The sequence below is a fragment of the Salvelinus fontinalis genome, chromosome 36 (assembly GCF_029448725.1).
Source record: "Salvelinus fontinalis isolate EN_2023a chromosome 36, ASM2944872v1, whole genome shotgun sequence".
Classification (NCBI taxonomy): Eukaryota; Metazoa; Chordata; class Actinopteri; order Salmoniformes; family Salmonidae; genus Salvelinus; species Salvelinus fontinalis.
In genome coordinates this window covers 29,784,049-29,796,616 of record NC_074700.1, presented here as the reverse complement: position 1 = coordinate 29,796,616, position 12,568 = coordinate 29,784,049, and the positions used below count along the sequence as shown (strand labels likewise).

Sequence of the window (12,568 nt, the reverse complement as noted above, 5' to 3'; positions counted from 1 at the left end):
AGAGGACAGGCAGATGCCAAGCAGACAAACAGATGTTTGAATGTGTGACGGAATGCCTCACTGCCCTCTGTGTTAGTTAGAGCATGGACGGAACAGACCCGGTCATTTAAAGACCCTACCAGCCCAAGAGGACTTCTGTGTGAATGGGGAGATTCAGAAACACTGTATGCCAGAGCCGCTGTGTTTTTGTATGCAGATTCCTCTTGTCAGATTGCATTTATTCCTTGGAGGTTATCAGAGAGATCAGGTTCACACATGAAACACCTCATGTTCGTTTGACCATTTATTAGAAAATATTACAATACATGCAATATGTTAGTCTATGCGTTAGGCTCTGCTCCTTTGGAGTAACTCACTGCCAAAGCATACATAATGTTAAGATAATGATAATTACAGGCAGAGAGCAAGGTATGCTATACCAATCCCCATGTAGGAAGGAAACACAGAACCAAACAGGTGGAGGCTCGGGTGGGTGGTGGGAAAGCAGAAAACAGACACACATGTGAGTGACGCATGTTACAGCAATAGAATGTCGCCAAGAACACCAGCGCATAGTTTGCACACAGTAGCCATCAGAGAAGTGTGTGCACAACCTGGTGGACTAAATAGAACATCATATTAAGGGAAAAGGGTGGTAACACTGACTGGTTTTCCGAGTGGTTTGCTGATCCACGCCCCTACCTTTTGTCTGTGTCTGTGACCAACATATGAATATCTGTATTCCCAGTCATGTCATAGATTAGGGCCTAAGGAATTTATTTCAATTGACTGATTTCCTTATATGAATTGTAACCTGGTAAAATCTTTGAAAATGTTGCATGTTGTGTTTTTGTCCTAGATATAGGACACCAACTTGAAAACCTTGTATCTTTGATGTCTTTTTTGCCATTATGAATGTGTTATTCAATGCGTTTCTCTGGGCTATAGTAGTAAAGGAAAAATTCAATATTTTATTGAATAAACTTTGTATGTTTTTTGGGGGGATACCTTAAAGGGTCCTTAAATTCAAAATCAAATGGCTAAATGATTGACAGTATGACCATGTTTAACCGACTTAGACCCCACCCTACAGACATTTTACAATTACAAATCCTTCTTTATGTATTGAGACAATAGAGACATGGATTCTGTATGTGTGTCATTCAGATGGTGATTAGGCAAGACAAATATTTAAATGTCTTTGAACAGGATATTGTAGGCGCACCGGTTTGAGTGTCAAGAACTGCAACGCTCCCGTGTGTATCAAGAATGGTCCACCACCCGAAGGACATCCAACCAACCTGGAAGCACTGGAGTCAACATTGGCCAGCATCCCTGTGGAACGCTTTAGACACCTTGTAGTCCATGCCACGACGAATTGAGTCTGTTCTGAGGACAAAAGGGGGAGCAACTCAATATTAGGAAGGCGTTTCAAATTTTTGCACACTCTGTGTACATTAACTCAGAAGAGAGAGAGAGAGAGAGAGAGAGAGAGAGAGAGAGAGAGAGAGAGAGAGAGAGAGAGAGAGAGAGAGAGAGAGAGAGAGAGAGAGAGAGAGAGAGAGAGAGAGAGAGAGAGAGAGAGAGAGAGAGAGAGAGAGAGAGAGAGAGAGAGAGAGAGAGAGAGAGAGAGAGAGAGAGAGAGAGAGAGAGAGAGAGAGAATTGTGTTGTATTGCATTGTGTCGCATCATGTTGCGTTGTGTTGGGTGACAGTGGTAACAGTTGCCCACAGAAAGACTCAACACTAGACTCAACACTTAGAGTCCGACCTAGTGGGACAAAGGTATAGTGTGACTACCCTTTACACCACATTTTGTCAGTGGTTTTCTCACACACTCCTTATCCCCTTTTTCTCACCTTCTTTCTTCTCATCTTCTCTCTCTCTGTCTTTCCCTCCCCTTCTCCCTCTGTTCTCTCTCTCTCTATTTCTCCCTCTTTCTCTCCCCCTCTCATTTCAGCGAACAAAAGATACGTTTTTCCCTCCAAACCTCTCCCAGATCACGAGCCCAGTGCCTCTTCCTCAACAGGAAAAGGTGAAAATAACAACATGGAAGATGCAGAGGAGTTGGCTGTATGGCGATACCTACCTTCTGTTGCTTCAGAGTTCCTCAAACTGCTCACATGTGCACCTCTCCCTTGTCTACCCGCCCAGCTGCTGCCGAGCCTGGGAGGCTTCTGTGCGTCTCCCTCTCCGTCTCCCCGTGCCGGCTGGTCCCCCGGGAGGGAGGCGAGGCGGACTGGATGGCACCCGGTCTGCCAACCAGATGATGGATCCTGCCAGAAGGGATTGTGATTTTGATGGTGACAGGGAAGAGGTGGTGACGTGGGGTCTGGGCCATGCACTGAACCTAAGGATGAGGGGGCATAGTGGGCAGATGAGAGGATCTGTGAGGGGCTGTTGGGAGGTGTGTGTGGTCTGTGTGTGTGTTTGTGAGGGGGGGATGGGGGGGTTGGGGTGTATTCGATTACAGCATGCATATGTACATATGTGCAGCTTAACTGTGTGTGTGTGTTCTTGCCTGTGTGCGTGCACATGCGTGCTTCCCTTTGTGCATCTGTGAATGTGTGTGCGATGTACATCCCTGTGTGTGCGTCCACGCGTCCCTGTGTGCATCTGTGTGTGTATGTGTGTGTCTGGCATTTCAATTCCCAGTGTGTGTGTGTGTGTGTGTGTGTGTGTGTGTGTGTGTGTGTGTGTGTGTGTGTGTGTGTGTGTGTGTGTGTGTGTGTGTGTGTGTGTGTAGGTTTTCACTCAAATCCACATTCCCCATCTGGACCTAGCTGAATGAATTCATTAGCTCCAGGAAGGAAAATCCCACGTTGAAGCTGACAAAGATGTCTGTGGTCTATGATTTTTTTTATTTGATGTCATACTCATGTCTGTTTACAGACCTACCCAAACCGAATAAGACAGATGCCAAAACACACATGTTCAGTGGTAAATCATAAATACGGGTATCCCGACTCAATATGTTAGAGCAGTCTAAACTGGGATTTATCTTATAGTTTCTGTATCCTATCCCAGGAATGAGAAGTGGTACTGTATAGTTGGTTTGGCCTTTCACCCAGTCCCAGTCTCAGCACTAGAGACTCATTTGTAGCCCAACCCTTGCCCCAGCCACAGCCCTAGCCACATATTTGTAGTCCAAACCTAGCCCCAGTCTCAGGCCTAGCCCTCGTCACATTTCCCTGGCCTCCCCCATCACCACACCCTCATTACCATAGAGCAGAGCTGTTCAATGTCAGTCCTGGAGGGCCCAAACACTTCTGTTTTTCATCCTATCCTTCTAATAAGGGACTAATTCAGACTTGGGACACCAGATGAGTGCAATTAATTCCCAGGTAGAAACAAAAAACAGATCGGAATTGAACAGCCCTGGCCTAGAGAGACTGAGTACTGCCTACCTGACAAAAACTGAACTGCAATGTGACTATGCCCTGCAGTGCCAGACCTAACTAGTGACTGTGATGGTAAGTGACTGCTGTAATTGTCCTAGTCCCAACTGTGTCACTTTGCCCATCGCCCACATCTGGTCTTGTGTGTTTATGCGAGTGTGTGTGTGTCTTCTGCTCCCCTCGCGGGTAAACGTCACACATACCCTCTGCTAGTGCAGTTTAGGTTGTATTAGACATTGATTGGTTGTACTGTATCATGTTAGTGTTGGGCTGGAACAAAAACATGCAAATACTCAAATGGCCAGAGAGGCGAGGAGAGAAAGAGTTCTGCGTGCTGCGTACTGTACTGTTCAGCACATCAACTATTAAGTTGTTTACCATGGCAAACGGAGACATCTTAGTGCAGTCTGTTTGAAAATACATTTATTTCAGCAGCGGAGGGAGAGCGCCGGGCTCATCTCTCTCTGTACAGTACCGAGATCACCGAGACAATGCTTCTTTAACGTTCACTGTGTTCTCTCCCTACATCAGAGACTCCTCTATTAAATACACCGTGAGTGGAGAGTCTATCAATATCAGTCAGTGTGTTAGTCAGTAAATCAACCGTAGGAACAGTGTCCCGGAGTGGTTTCTTTGTTTCTCTCCAGCTTACGTAACAAGAGGGAAGAGAGGAGGAAAAGAAGTGGAGGTGAGGAGGAAGAGGAGGAGGAGGAGGAAGAAGAGGGGGGGGGGACTTGGAGATGTGTTTGCCATACCGGTGCTGGGGCTATAGGTATCCCACATCTTTCTTTGGCCAGTCCGACACACACACACACACACACACACACACACACACACACACACACACACACACACACACACACACACACACACACACACACACACACACACACACACACACACACACAGTCCATAACCAACCGGATAGATCAGAGTGCCTGTATTTTCTATTGCCTAACCAGTAGTCAAGCCAGGCACCTTGTGAATAATTCACTCTATTTACCTATTTACCTCCACGACTTACACTGTTTGTATTTTAGGGCAAGTAAATAAATAAACCCATAAATACAGTAGGTGGATGGGTAAATATATATAGAAATGGCAGAGTATCCAACCTTGTTCCTCAGCCAGAGATGTGTTGCCATCTTCTGGATTTTCAGCCAAACTTCAGGGAGTGAAGAGATTGGCCCATAGAAACGTACACTACTGCTCCACTCTCATCGCCTGACTTGCGTTCACAAAACAACCAATTTCTGGGGATTTCAAATATTGTACAAAGACTAAAAAGTGCTGTACTTGAGTATTGAAGGCATATACAACATGAGAGTTATAAACCTAAAATATAAATATGGATACATTAGTACAATATGTAAAACATTGAGTTAGAAAATGTATATTATTTCTAAAAGCATGCAGATACATGATTATCAATGGTCTATTCAAATCTGAAAAATATATTTGACATTTTGCTAACTAAATGTGACCGTATTGATTCTATTATCTTCTGTAGAAAATGTAAGGGATAATCAATAATGAATGACGACGTGGAAGGTGTGTTCCTCGACGCAATAGCGGAGTGGAACTGACCTTCTGCAGAGTTGCATTAAGCAAAGAGCCCCAAGTTGATTATCCCGGCTATAATTTAACACATTTACCAGTGGGTAAATATGTTTTCAACATCCACTGAAGTAGCTAGCAAGTTTACTAGATAGTAGTTGCCGTGGTAACCAAACAATAACAGACTTGCTAGTTTAGATAACCAAACCATCAGTCCTAGCTTGCTATTATAAAAATCGAATTCAACAATACTGTTTTCAATTCGACTTTTCCTTTCAAAAGCAGCTCAAACAAAACATGTTAACATGAACTATAGCCATTTAATTATGCCGTGCAAATATACAGTGCGTTATCTGGAAATAATGCCTGCTCTAGAATGCCCTTCAAGACAATCAGAAAGCAGTATTCAACAATGCCATGGTATATGATTATCCTTTCTGTGATATAATATCATTTTTGCCTTGCTTATCCTCGTGCACTCTCTCACTCTCTCTCTCTCATGGCATTCATGGATTCCTAGCATGATCTGTGTTATGGCAAGGTGTTAATTGGCTTGGCCCTGTGTGTGTGTGTGTGTGTGTGTGTGTGTGTGTGTGTGTGTGTGTGTGTCCTCTGTTCCTGACATGTGTTATGTGCCTCCCTATCCCTCTGCTCTGGGTCTGTATCCCTGTCTCTCATATACCTAACACGTGTCCCACTCTGATCCAGTGTCCCTCTCCCCTCGACACAGTGTGTCCTAGAATATCCCTCTACCCACAGTACAGTGTATGTGTCTATTGTGCTGCTATACTGCGTCCCTCAACTCTGTGTGTGTTTTACATGTACCCATGCTTAGAGTGTGTCATGTTCACTGAATCCCTTACCCTGTGTGTGTGTGTGTGTGTGTGTGTGTGTGTGTGTGTGTGTGTGTGTGTGTGTGTGTGTGTGTGTGTGTGTGTGTGTGTGTGTGTGTGTGTGTGTGTGTGTGTGTGTGTGTGTGTGTGTGTGTGTGCATGCATCTATCCGTGTGTTTTACTGTCCCTTGACTCCTTGCTTGTGTGTGTTCAGTTGTAGTTTTGTTTTGATTGGCAGAGTGCACTGTGTGTTGTCATTACTCCATGGATGGAACCGTGTGTGTGTGTGTGTGTGTGTGTGTGATTCCATGGCCAGTACGTGTGTTTGTTGTACCGCGGGGTGCTGAGTAAGCGGGATGCCATGCTGAGTGGGCACATGCTGTAGAAAGTGCCAAAGGACAGGACACCAGCGCTACCCTTCTCCACTCTTTTTCTCTCTCGCCACTATGAGTTTCTTCATGGTACCCGAACCAAAAACTGATTTAATGAATGTGTCGATCAGTTATGTATAGAGTAATGTTATCATGGAATTCTCGGCCACCAGAATTTACTCAGCGCCTCTCCTCTTTCTAAAGAACAAATTCAAGTGTCCTGTATAAGTATATTAATATGTATATATGAATAGTATCCATATCCGTCAGGCCCAAAGACATGAGTAACACATGCTAACAACATGGCCCCACTCTGCTCTGGAAAAAGCAGTTTTCTTGATTTTCATTTCAGCCAAAATATATATTTCTTGATCCTATTTTTAATACATGTAGTTTCAAAACAATATTTTAGAGATTTTAAATCTAGTGTTTTATTATAATTTGGTTTAACCTACATTATGTGAGTGACTATTGTACTTACTTATCACAAAATAAAAGCCTTTCTGTGGTTTACATTATGAATGAGGTAAAATAGTATTTTGGCTTTTAAAAAACATGATCTTTCCTCTCTTTTCAAAGATTCCCTTTTTGATCCTTTCAAATGTGACGCTACTATTAGGCAACCTACGTCTGGACACTTCTTCAATCAGCAATACGGTACTTTAGAAATAATATCCATGTAACACTTGAGCTGCTTTCTTTCAGGGGCAACGTTTTTTTCAAATGTCTCTTGAATGTTTAATTTTCCCTTTTTTGATTCTCTATCAATTAGTGGGCCATTTACTTCAGTCTATCAAATGCGTTCGAGTGGCACAGACGGCCACCCAAGTACCAACTCTTCATTTAGTTTCTGAATAATGAGGACTGGCCCATCCGTGTGTCCAATGGTGTGGGAGGGTGAAAGAGATCTATTATAATGACATGCTTGGCTAGCTCTGAGGGAACTGGGCACTCTGTAGAAAGGGGCTTTTACTCCCATTTACCTGAAGCCCGCTTGCTCAGCAGACTAATAAGGGCTCTATTCAATCCACATTGCGTGAATTCAGCTTTATAGCGTGATTGAAATGTAAAGGCAATGTCCCTCTTTAGCAGAGACCGCATTCAAGGTAAGTACTGCTTATGTCGACTCAATCGGAAATTACCTTTACATTTATATTGCGGAACCTGTAACACTTCAGCTTTACAGATTGAATAGAGCGCTGAGAAACAACATTTTAGGAGTACAATAGGGTTTTATAGAGGACTAAAGAGAGAAATGTAGGAGTACGTTGTGTGTGCGCACAGACTAGTGTCATGGTTTAAATGTGAAATAAAAGATGAGAAAATAAATGATAATAGTGCAACCAGGAGATAACGTCATTGGCTGTGCTTAACTCTTCATTCCCCCTTTATCATATATTGATTAATATGCAAGCAAAACCGGGCTAGTTATTTCTGAAAACTAAGGGCGCTATTCAATCCATTTTGTTGAAGCGTTACAGATTGAGCGGTAAAAATGTAAAGGTCATTTCCGATTGAGCCGACGTATGCAGAGTTGACTGTGAATGCACTCTCCACCAATGAGGAAACGTTGACTTTAAATTTCAATTGGACATTAGTGTTGCATTTCCACGACACGGACAGAATAGAGCCCTGGGATTAGCAAATGTTTAGTTTTCACATGAATAGAAATGTTTTGTAGTTTGTTAATCATCTTTTTTCGAACATGTATTTATTAATAGAGAAAATGCACAGTAACTAACATCTTAAAATATTAAATAACTAACACGTCAAAGAATGAATTAATAGGCCTAACAAAATGTCACATTTTCGTCTGTAGTCTTTGGACAGGCTAAAAACCAATACAAATACTATAAATAAAAGTAAATTAGCCAAAGTGACACAGTGCCATACTGACGTTGTATTACTACAAAACAACAAGAAGGACCAAAGGCTGTATAACAGTCAAACACAGCGTTAGAAACAAACTTAATATTTTAAATGTACTTGGTCATAGAATTGATTTATTTGCAACATTGTTTAAGTATGTATCGCAGTAGTAAGGATATAAAAATAAAAATAATAATTTTCTAACTGAAAATGGGGTTTGAATTTAAGATGAAATCCACTTAGCCTTAAAGGCTTTGAAACGTCACCTCTCAAAGCGGATGTTGTATGACTGAAATCAACAGTATCGGCCGCACCATTTTGTTGAAGTGTTTTTCAGGATGATACTATGATTATTGCTGTTCATTGTTAGAAGTACAAACATAATTAAACTAATGATGTGTTGTTTTTAAACACTGAATTCAACTATTTTAGTGCACATCATTTTTTACTAACTATTGTAAGGAGTAGGCCTACCAGTTGTTCATTAATTAGGAACGTAACTATTTAATTACTGTCATTAATTCATTTTGAATCCTTAGTCAACATTGATATCAAATCAAAGTGTATTTGTCACGTGCGCCGAATACAACAGGTGTAGTACCTTACAGTGAAATGCTTACTTACAGACTCTAACCAATAGTGCCAAAAAGGTATATGATATACAATACCACAAAAGTTTAGATGGGCTTAATTTGGATGCTTGGGTTGTACTTTGCTACAACAGCTACAACAGCTTGAATCTCTTTGATGTACTGAAACTGGATAGCAACCAAAATATGGAACACTCTCTCTGTGGGGTCACTGTGGTTTTGAGGTTAACTTGTAGAGCTCTTCTACATAGACTTCAAACACGGCCTGAATCCATAAGGAGCCGAGTAAAATAAATAAACAGATAAATATAGGTTGTATTTACAATGGTGTGTGTGCTCCACTGGCTGCCCTTTTCCTCTCTCTCTCTCTCTCTCTCTCTCTCTCTCGCTCTCTTGCTCTTTCTTTCTCTCTCGCTCTCTCTCTCTCTCTCTCTCTTTCTCTGTCTCTCTCTACTCTCTCTATGACCCCCCCTTTCTTTTTCTCCCTTTGAGTGATGGAGGACCATTTGAAGAGAGGCGCCTTGCTCTCCGTGACCTGTGCTTGTCAGTGTTAATTGTATGGGTTTAATTACAAAAACACATTGACCACGTTGAAAGGACTCTAAGTTAAATCCTTCCCCTTCAGACCAAACATCTGGGATTTATACCGGGGCAGGGCCATAGACAGCAAGATGAACGGCTGGACGGAAGGACAGACGGATGGACAGGCAACCAAGCGGGCAGGCAGGCAGGCAGGCAGGCAGACAGACAGACAGACAGACATTCAGGGGTCAGTTTCATCTATCTGTTAGAGATCAGACAGTAGCTGTAATATTATGTTCTGTCATTTACTGTATTAATAATTTCAGTAAAAAAATATGAATTGTACAAAATGTAATTGATCTCAAAATAATTGTTTTATGAAACAAAGACTATCGAAGACTTATAAACCAAACATATTTTTTTCTGTCCTCTCAAAACACCAGTATTCATTCATTAAAGACTTTAGTTCAGGCGCAGCAAAATGTTAGCAAGAAAATGTATAATTCTGTGAATTTCAGGCCTTTGTTAAAAGCAGAGTGAGTGAAGCAATTTTTTTTTTAAGAAAGATTTGTCAAGATTCAAAGTTCAGTCTTGAATGTTATGTGGAAAGGGAAAAGTCCCAGAATTAAAATGACTGCACTCCAGAAACCCAAAGGTTTTGAGGGTCTAGGTTATTAACCCAACTTCAAGTTACATGCTTTGTCTCTAGTGCTCCGCCCACTTAAAAAATGGTTTGATCAAGATAAATGTCTTCCTTGGTTTGAAATAGAGGAAAATATACAATGAAAGATGTACTATTCTCTTCCTTACCTCCTAAGTTTTGCTGTTCTCAGTTTGGACCAATCATCTGCCACTCAATACGGACCTGGCAACAAATTCAAAAACGTGTTAATTGAAACTTGTTAATAGCTCATACACAAACACAAATATTTAGAAATAAATCATTACTTTTGAGAGGAAACCCTACCATTTTTAAACAATGGTCTGAACAAGGAATTCATACACTTTTGGAAATAATGAATAATGAAGGTTTATTATCCTTTCATGACCCCCCCCCAAAAATGTGTATGATTTAGCTAGTTGGTCTTTGTTTTTGTTTTTTCCAGATAAGAACCGCTATGCGAACTTATGAGTCCTATGGAGTCAACCACTCCCATTCCAGCCACTCGTTGAGTTTTTAGGTAGCCAGAACACAAGTGGAGGTTTTCTATCCAATCTATATAGAAAAATGACCTAGAAGCTGTACATAAACCAATGGAAATAGTTACGGTATGGAAATCAGATTGAAAAGACTACAAACAAAATGGAAAATAACAATGTCCCAGAGTCTTCCCAAAATGTAAATCATCAGCCAATACACTACAAATTCATCCACAGAGTATATTTGACTCTGTGGAAACGCTGCCAATTTGAGCTTGCTCCTATTCCAAATTGTCTGTCGTGTTCTCAAATAAATATTGGAACTTACGTGCAAATGATGTGGGACTGCCCCAGTGTGAAGACCTTTTGGTCACAGGTTGCCAGTTCTCTACCGAGCACAGTTGGTGTTCCCATTCCCTATCTCCCCCAATATATTATTGTTGAACAATGACTCTTCACTGACTCTCACAGTATCCCAGAAATGAGTGTGGTTGTCTGGCCTGACTGTGACAAAAAGGATGTTAGTGACCAGATGGAAGCCTCCACATAACTTAGCATAATTCAATGGATACAAAACTTCCTTGACGTCCTTTCACTAGAGTACTCCATAGCTCTTGTGAACAGCGCCAAATAAATAACATTGGATACATTCAATAGAGCAGTCGAAAAGGTCAAAAGCTAATGTAATTTAATCATGTTTGAATTCATCAATTGTATTTTAAATATCTGTATCGAATATCGATGTATGCAGGCTGATTCTTTTCGTGTGTGCCTTGGTCCCTTCACAAACATATGACGAGTTACCCACAATGTTTTTTTTAATGCATGGATAGGGCCACAACATGAGCCTGTGGGGGGAGGGAGGGAGGGAGGGAGGGAGGGGGGAATAGAAATGGGTCTCACCTACTGAGAAGGGGGAGTAAGAGGGGAGATGGTACAGTACAGACAGGACAAATCATGTTTTTTATGTTTCGTTTTTTGAATCTTTGTATGTGTATTATTTGAATATTATTGCCTGTCTGTGATCTGAACCTCTCACAAAAAAAATAAAAATAAATAGTTGGTCACAAAAAAAAAGAAGGATTTTTCATCTGATTGACAGGCTGTTGACAGCAATATTGGGGCAGTATTTAGCAAGGTCTCGGGACCCCCGTGGCTAAAGTGAAATTCATGTAGACTCTGGTGGGTGGCTGGCATAAAGAGAGGGGCTGGGAGTTTGTAAAGCTGATGCAAAGAAAGGTATTTCATGTTGACATCTCATCGTCCGTCGTGTGATAGTTGATCACTTTTTTTTTTAGTAGAAAAACAAAGGTGGACGCAAAGCCAACCCAGCAGCACAAAAGGGGTGACAGGGTCTCTGATTTCTCTCTGTGTGTGTGTGTGTGTGTGTGTGTGTGTGTGTGTGTGTGTGTGTGTGTGTGTGTGTGTGTGTATGTGTGTGTGTGTGTGTGTGTGTGTGTGTGTGTGTGTGTGTGTGTGTGTGTGTGTGTGTGTACACAGAATTAAACATATTTGTTATGAAACCATAGTTGTTTTATCTGTGTTTCATGTTTGTCAATTTTTGCTAGCCATTTTTATTTACTATATATTCAAACTATACTAGTTCTTGTTTAGTTCTAGTTCATTTTGGTCAACGTGTTTGAAAATGTTTCGGACGAGCAGTTTTATGCTTCAGTTCTATGCTGAGGGGAAAGACAGTCATTTTGAAAATTTGATTTAGATTCTGTTCTTCAATGCAAATTCACTGATTATGCTCATTTCCAGGATTAGCTATCTTAGTAATTAAAACACAGCAATGAGACTTTAATTAAATATATTTTGAATTGTTTACAAAATTAGCTACTGTATTTGAACAGGGAAAAATACTATGGTTCTTTGGTTAAGAATTCTGGGGTCGAGGAATTTGTTTTGAATCCTGTCTCATACATTTGTTTCCTCTTTTTTGAACCTAGTGATGTAAATGTGTTTGCCAATGTATCTGTAATGCAACACATTTTCAATGTTCATTGGTGTCTTACATAATTGCTTTGCACTATTTCAAACATGTTTTGTTTCCAAAATCAAATATTGTTGAGTGGAATATACCACTCCGAATAATCACATTCAGGGCAGGCTCCAGGCATAAGCGACATAAGCGGTCCCTTAGGACCCCGGACACTGTTTATTGGAACTCAGTCGGGGTCTCAAATTACTGTTAAGCGTTAGAATCGTAGAACGTACAAGTTAGTATAATGGAAGTTAGCCATATCAGCTAACCATTTTTTATTGGTAAGTTAGTTAGTCTAGCCAGTTATTTCAACCTGTAGTAAT

At 41.1% G+C, this 12,568-nt stretch overlaps 1 long non-coding RNA gene across 2 annotated transcripts; it reads right to left on the bottom strand.

The window, feature by feature from the left end:
- Positions 1 to 270: 270 nt before the first annotated feature.
- LOC129835582 (uncharacterized) lies at positions 271 to 11,052 on the bottom strand. 2 transcript variants are annotated; one of them, XR_008756463.1, is made up of 4 exons: positions 10,587 to 11,052; positions 9,929 to 9,983; positions 2,068 to 2,328; positions 271 to 1,368 (listed from the first exon to the last, which is right to left on the bottom strand). It is a non-coding gene; the product is annotated as an uncharacterized LOC129835582 (long non-coding RNA). The 2 variants fall into 2 exon arrangements; XR_008756464.1 differs by having other exon boundaries at positions 2,068 to 2,254.
- Between the last annotated feature and the right edge of the window lie 1,516 nt (positions 11,053 to 12,568).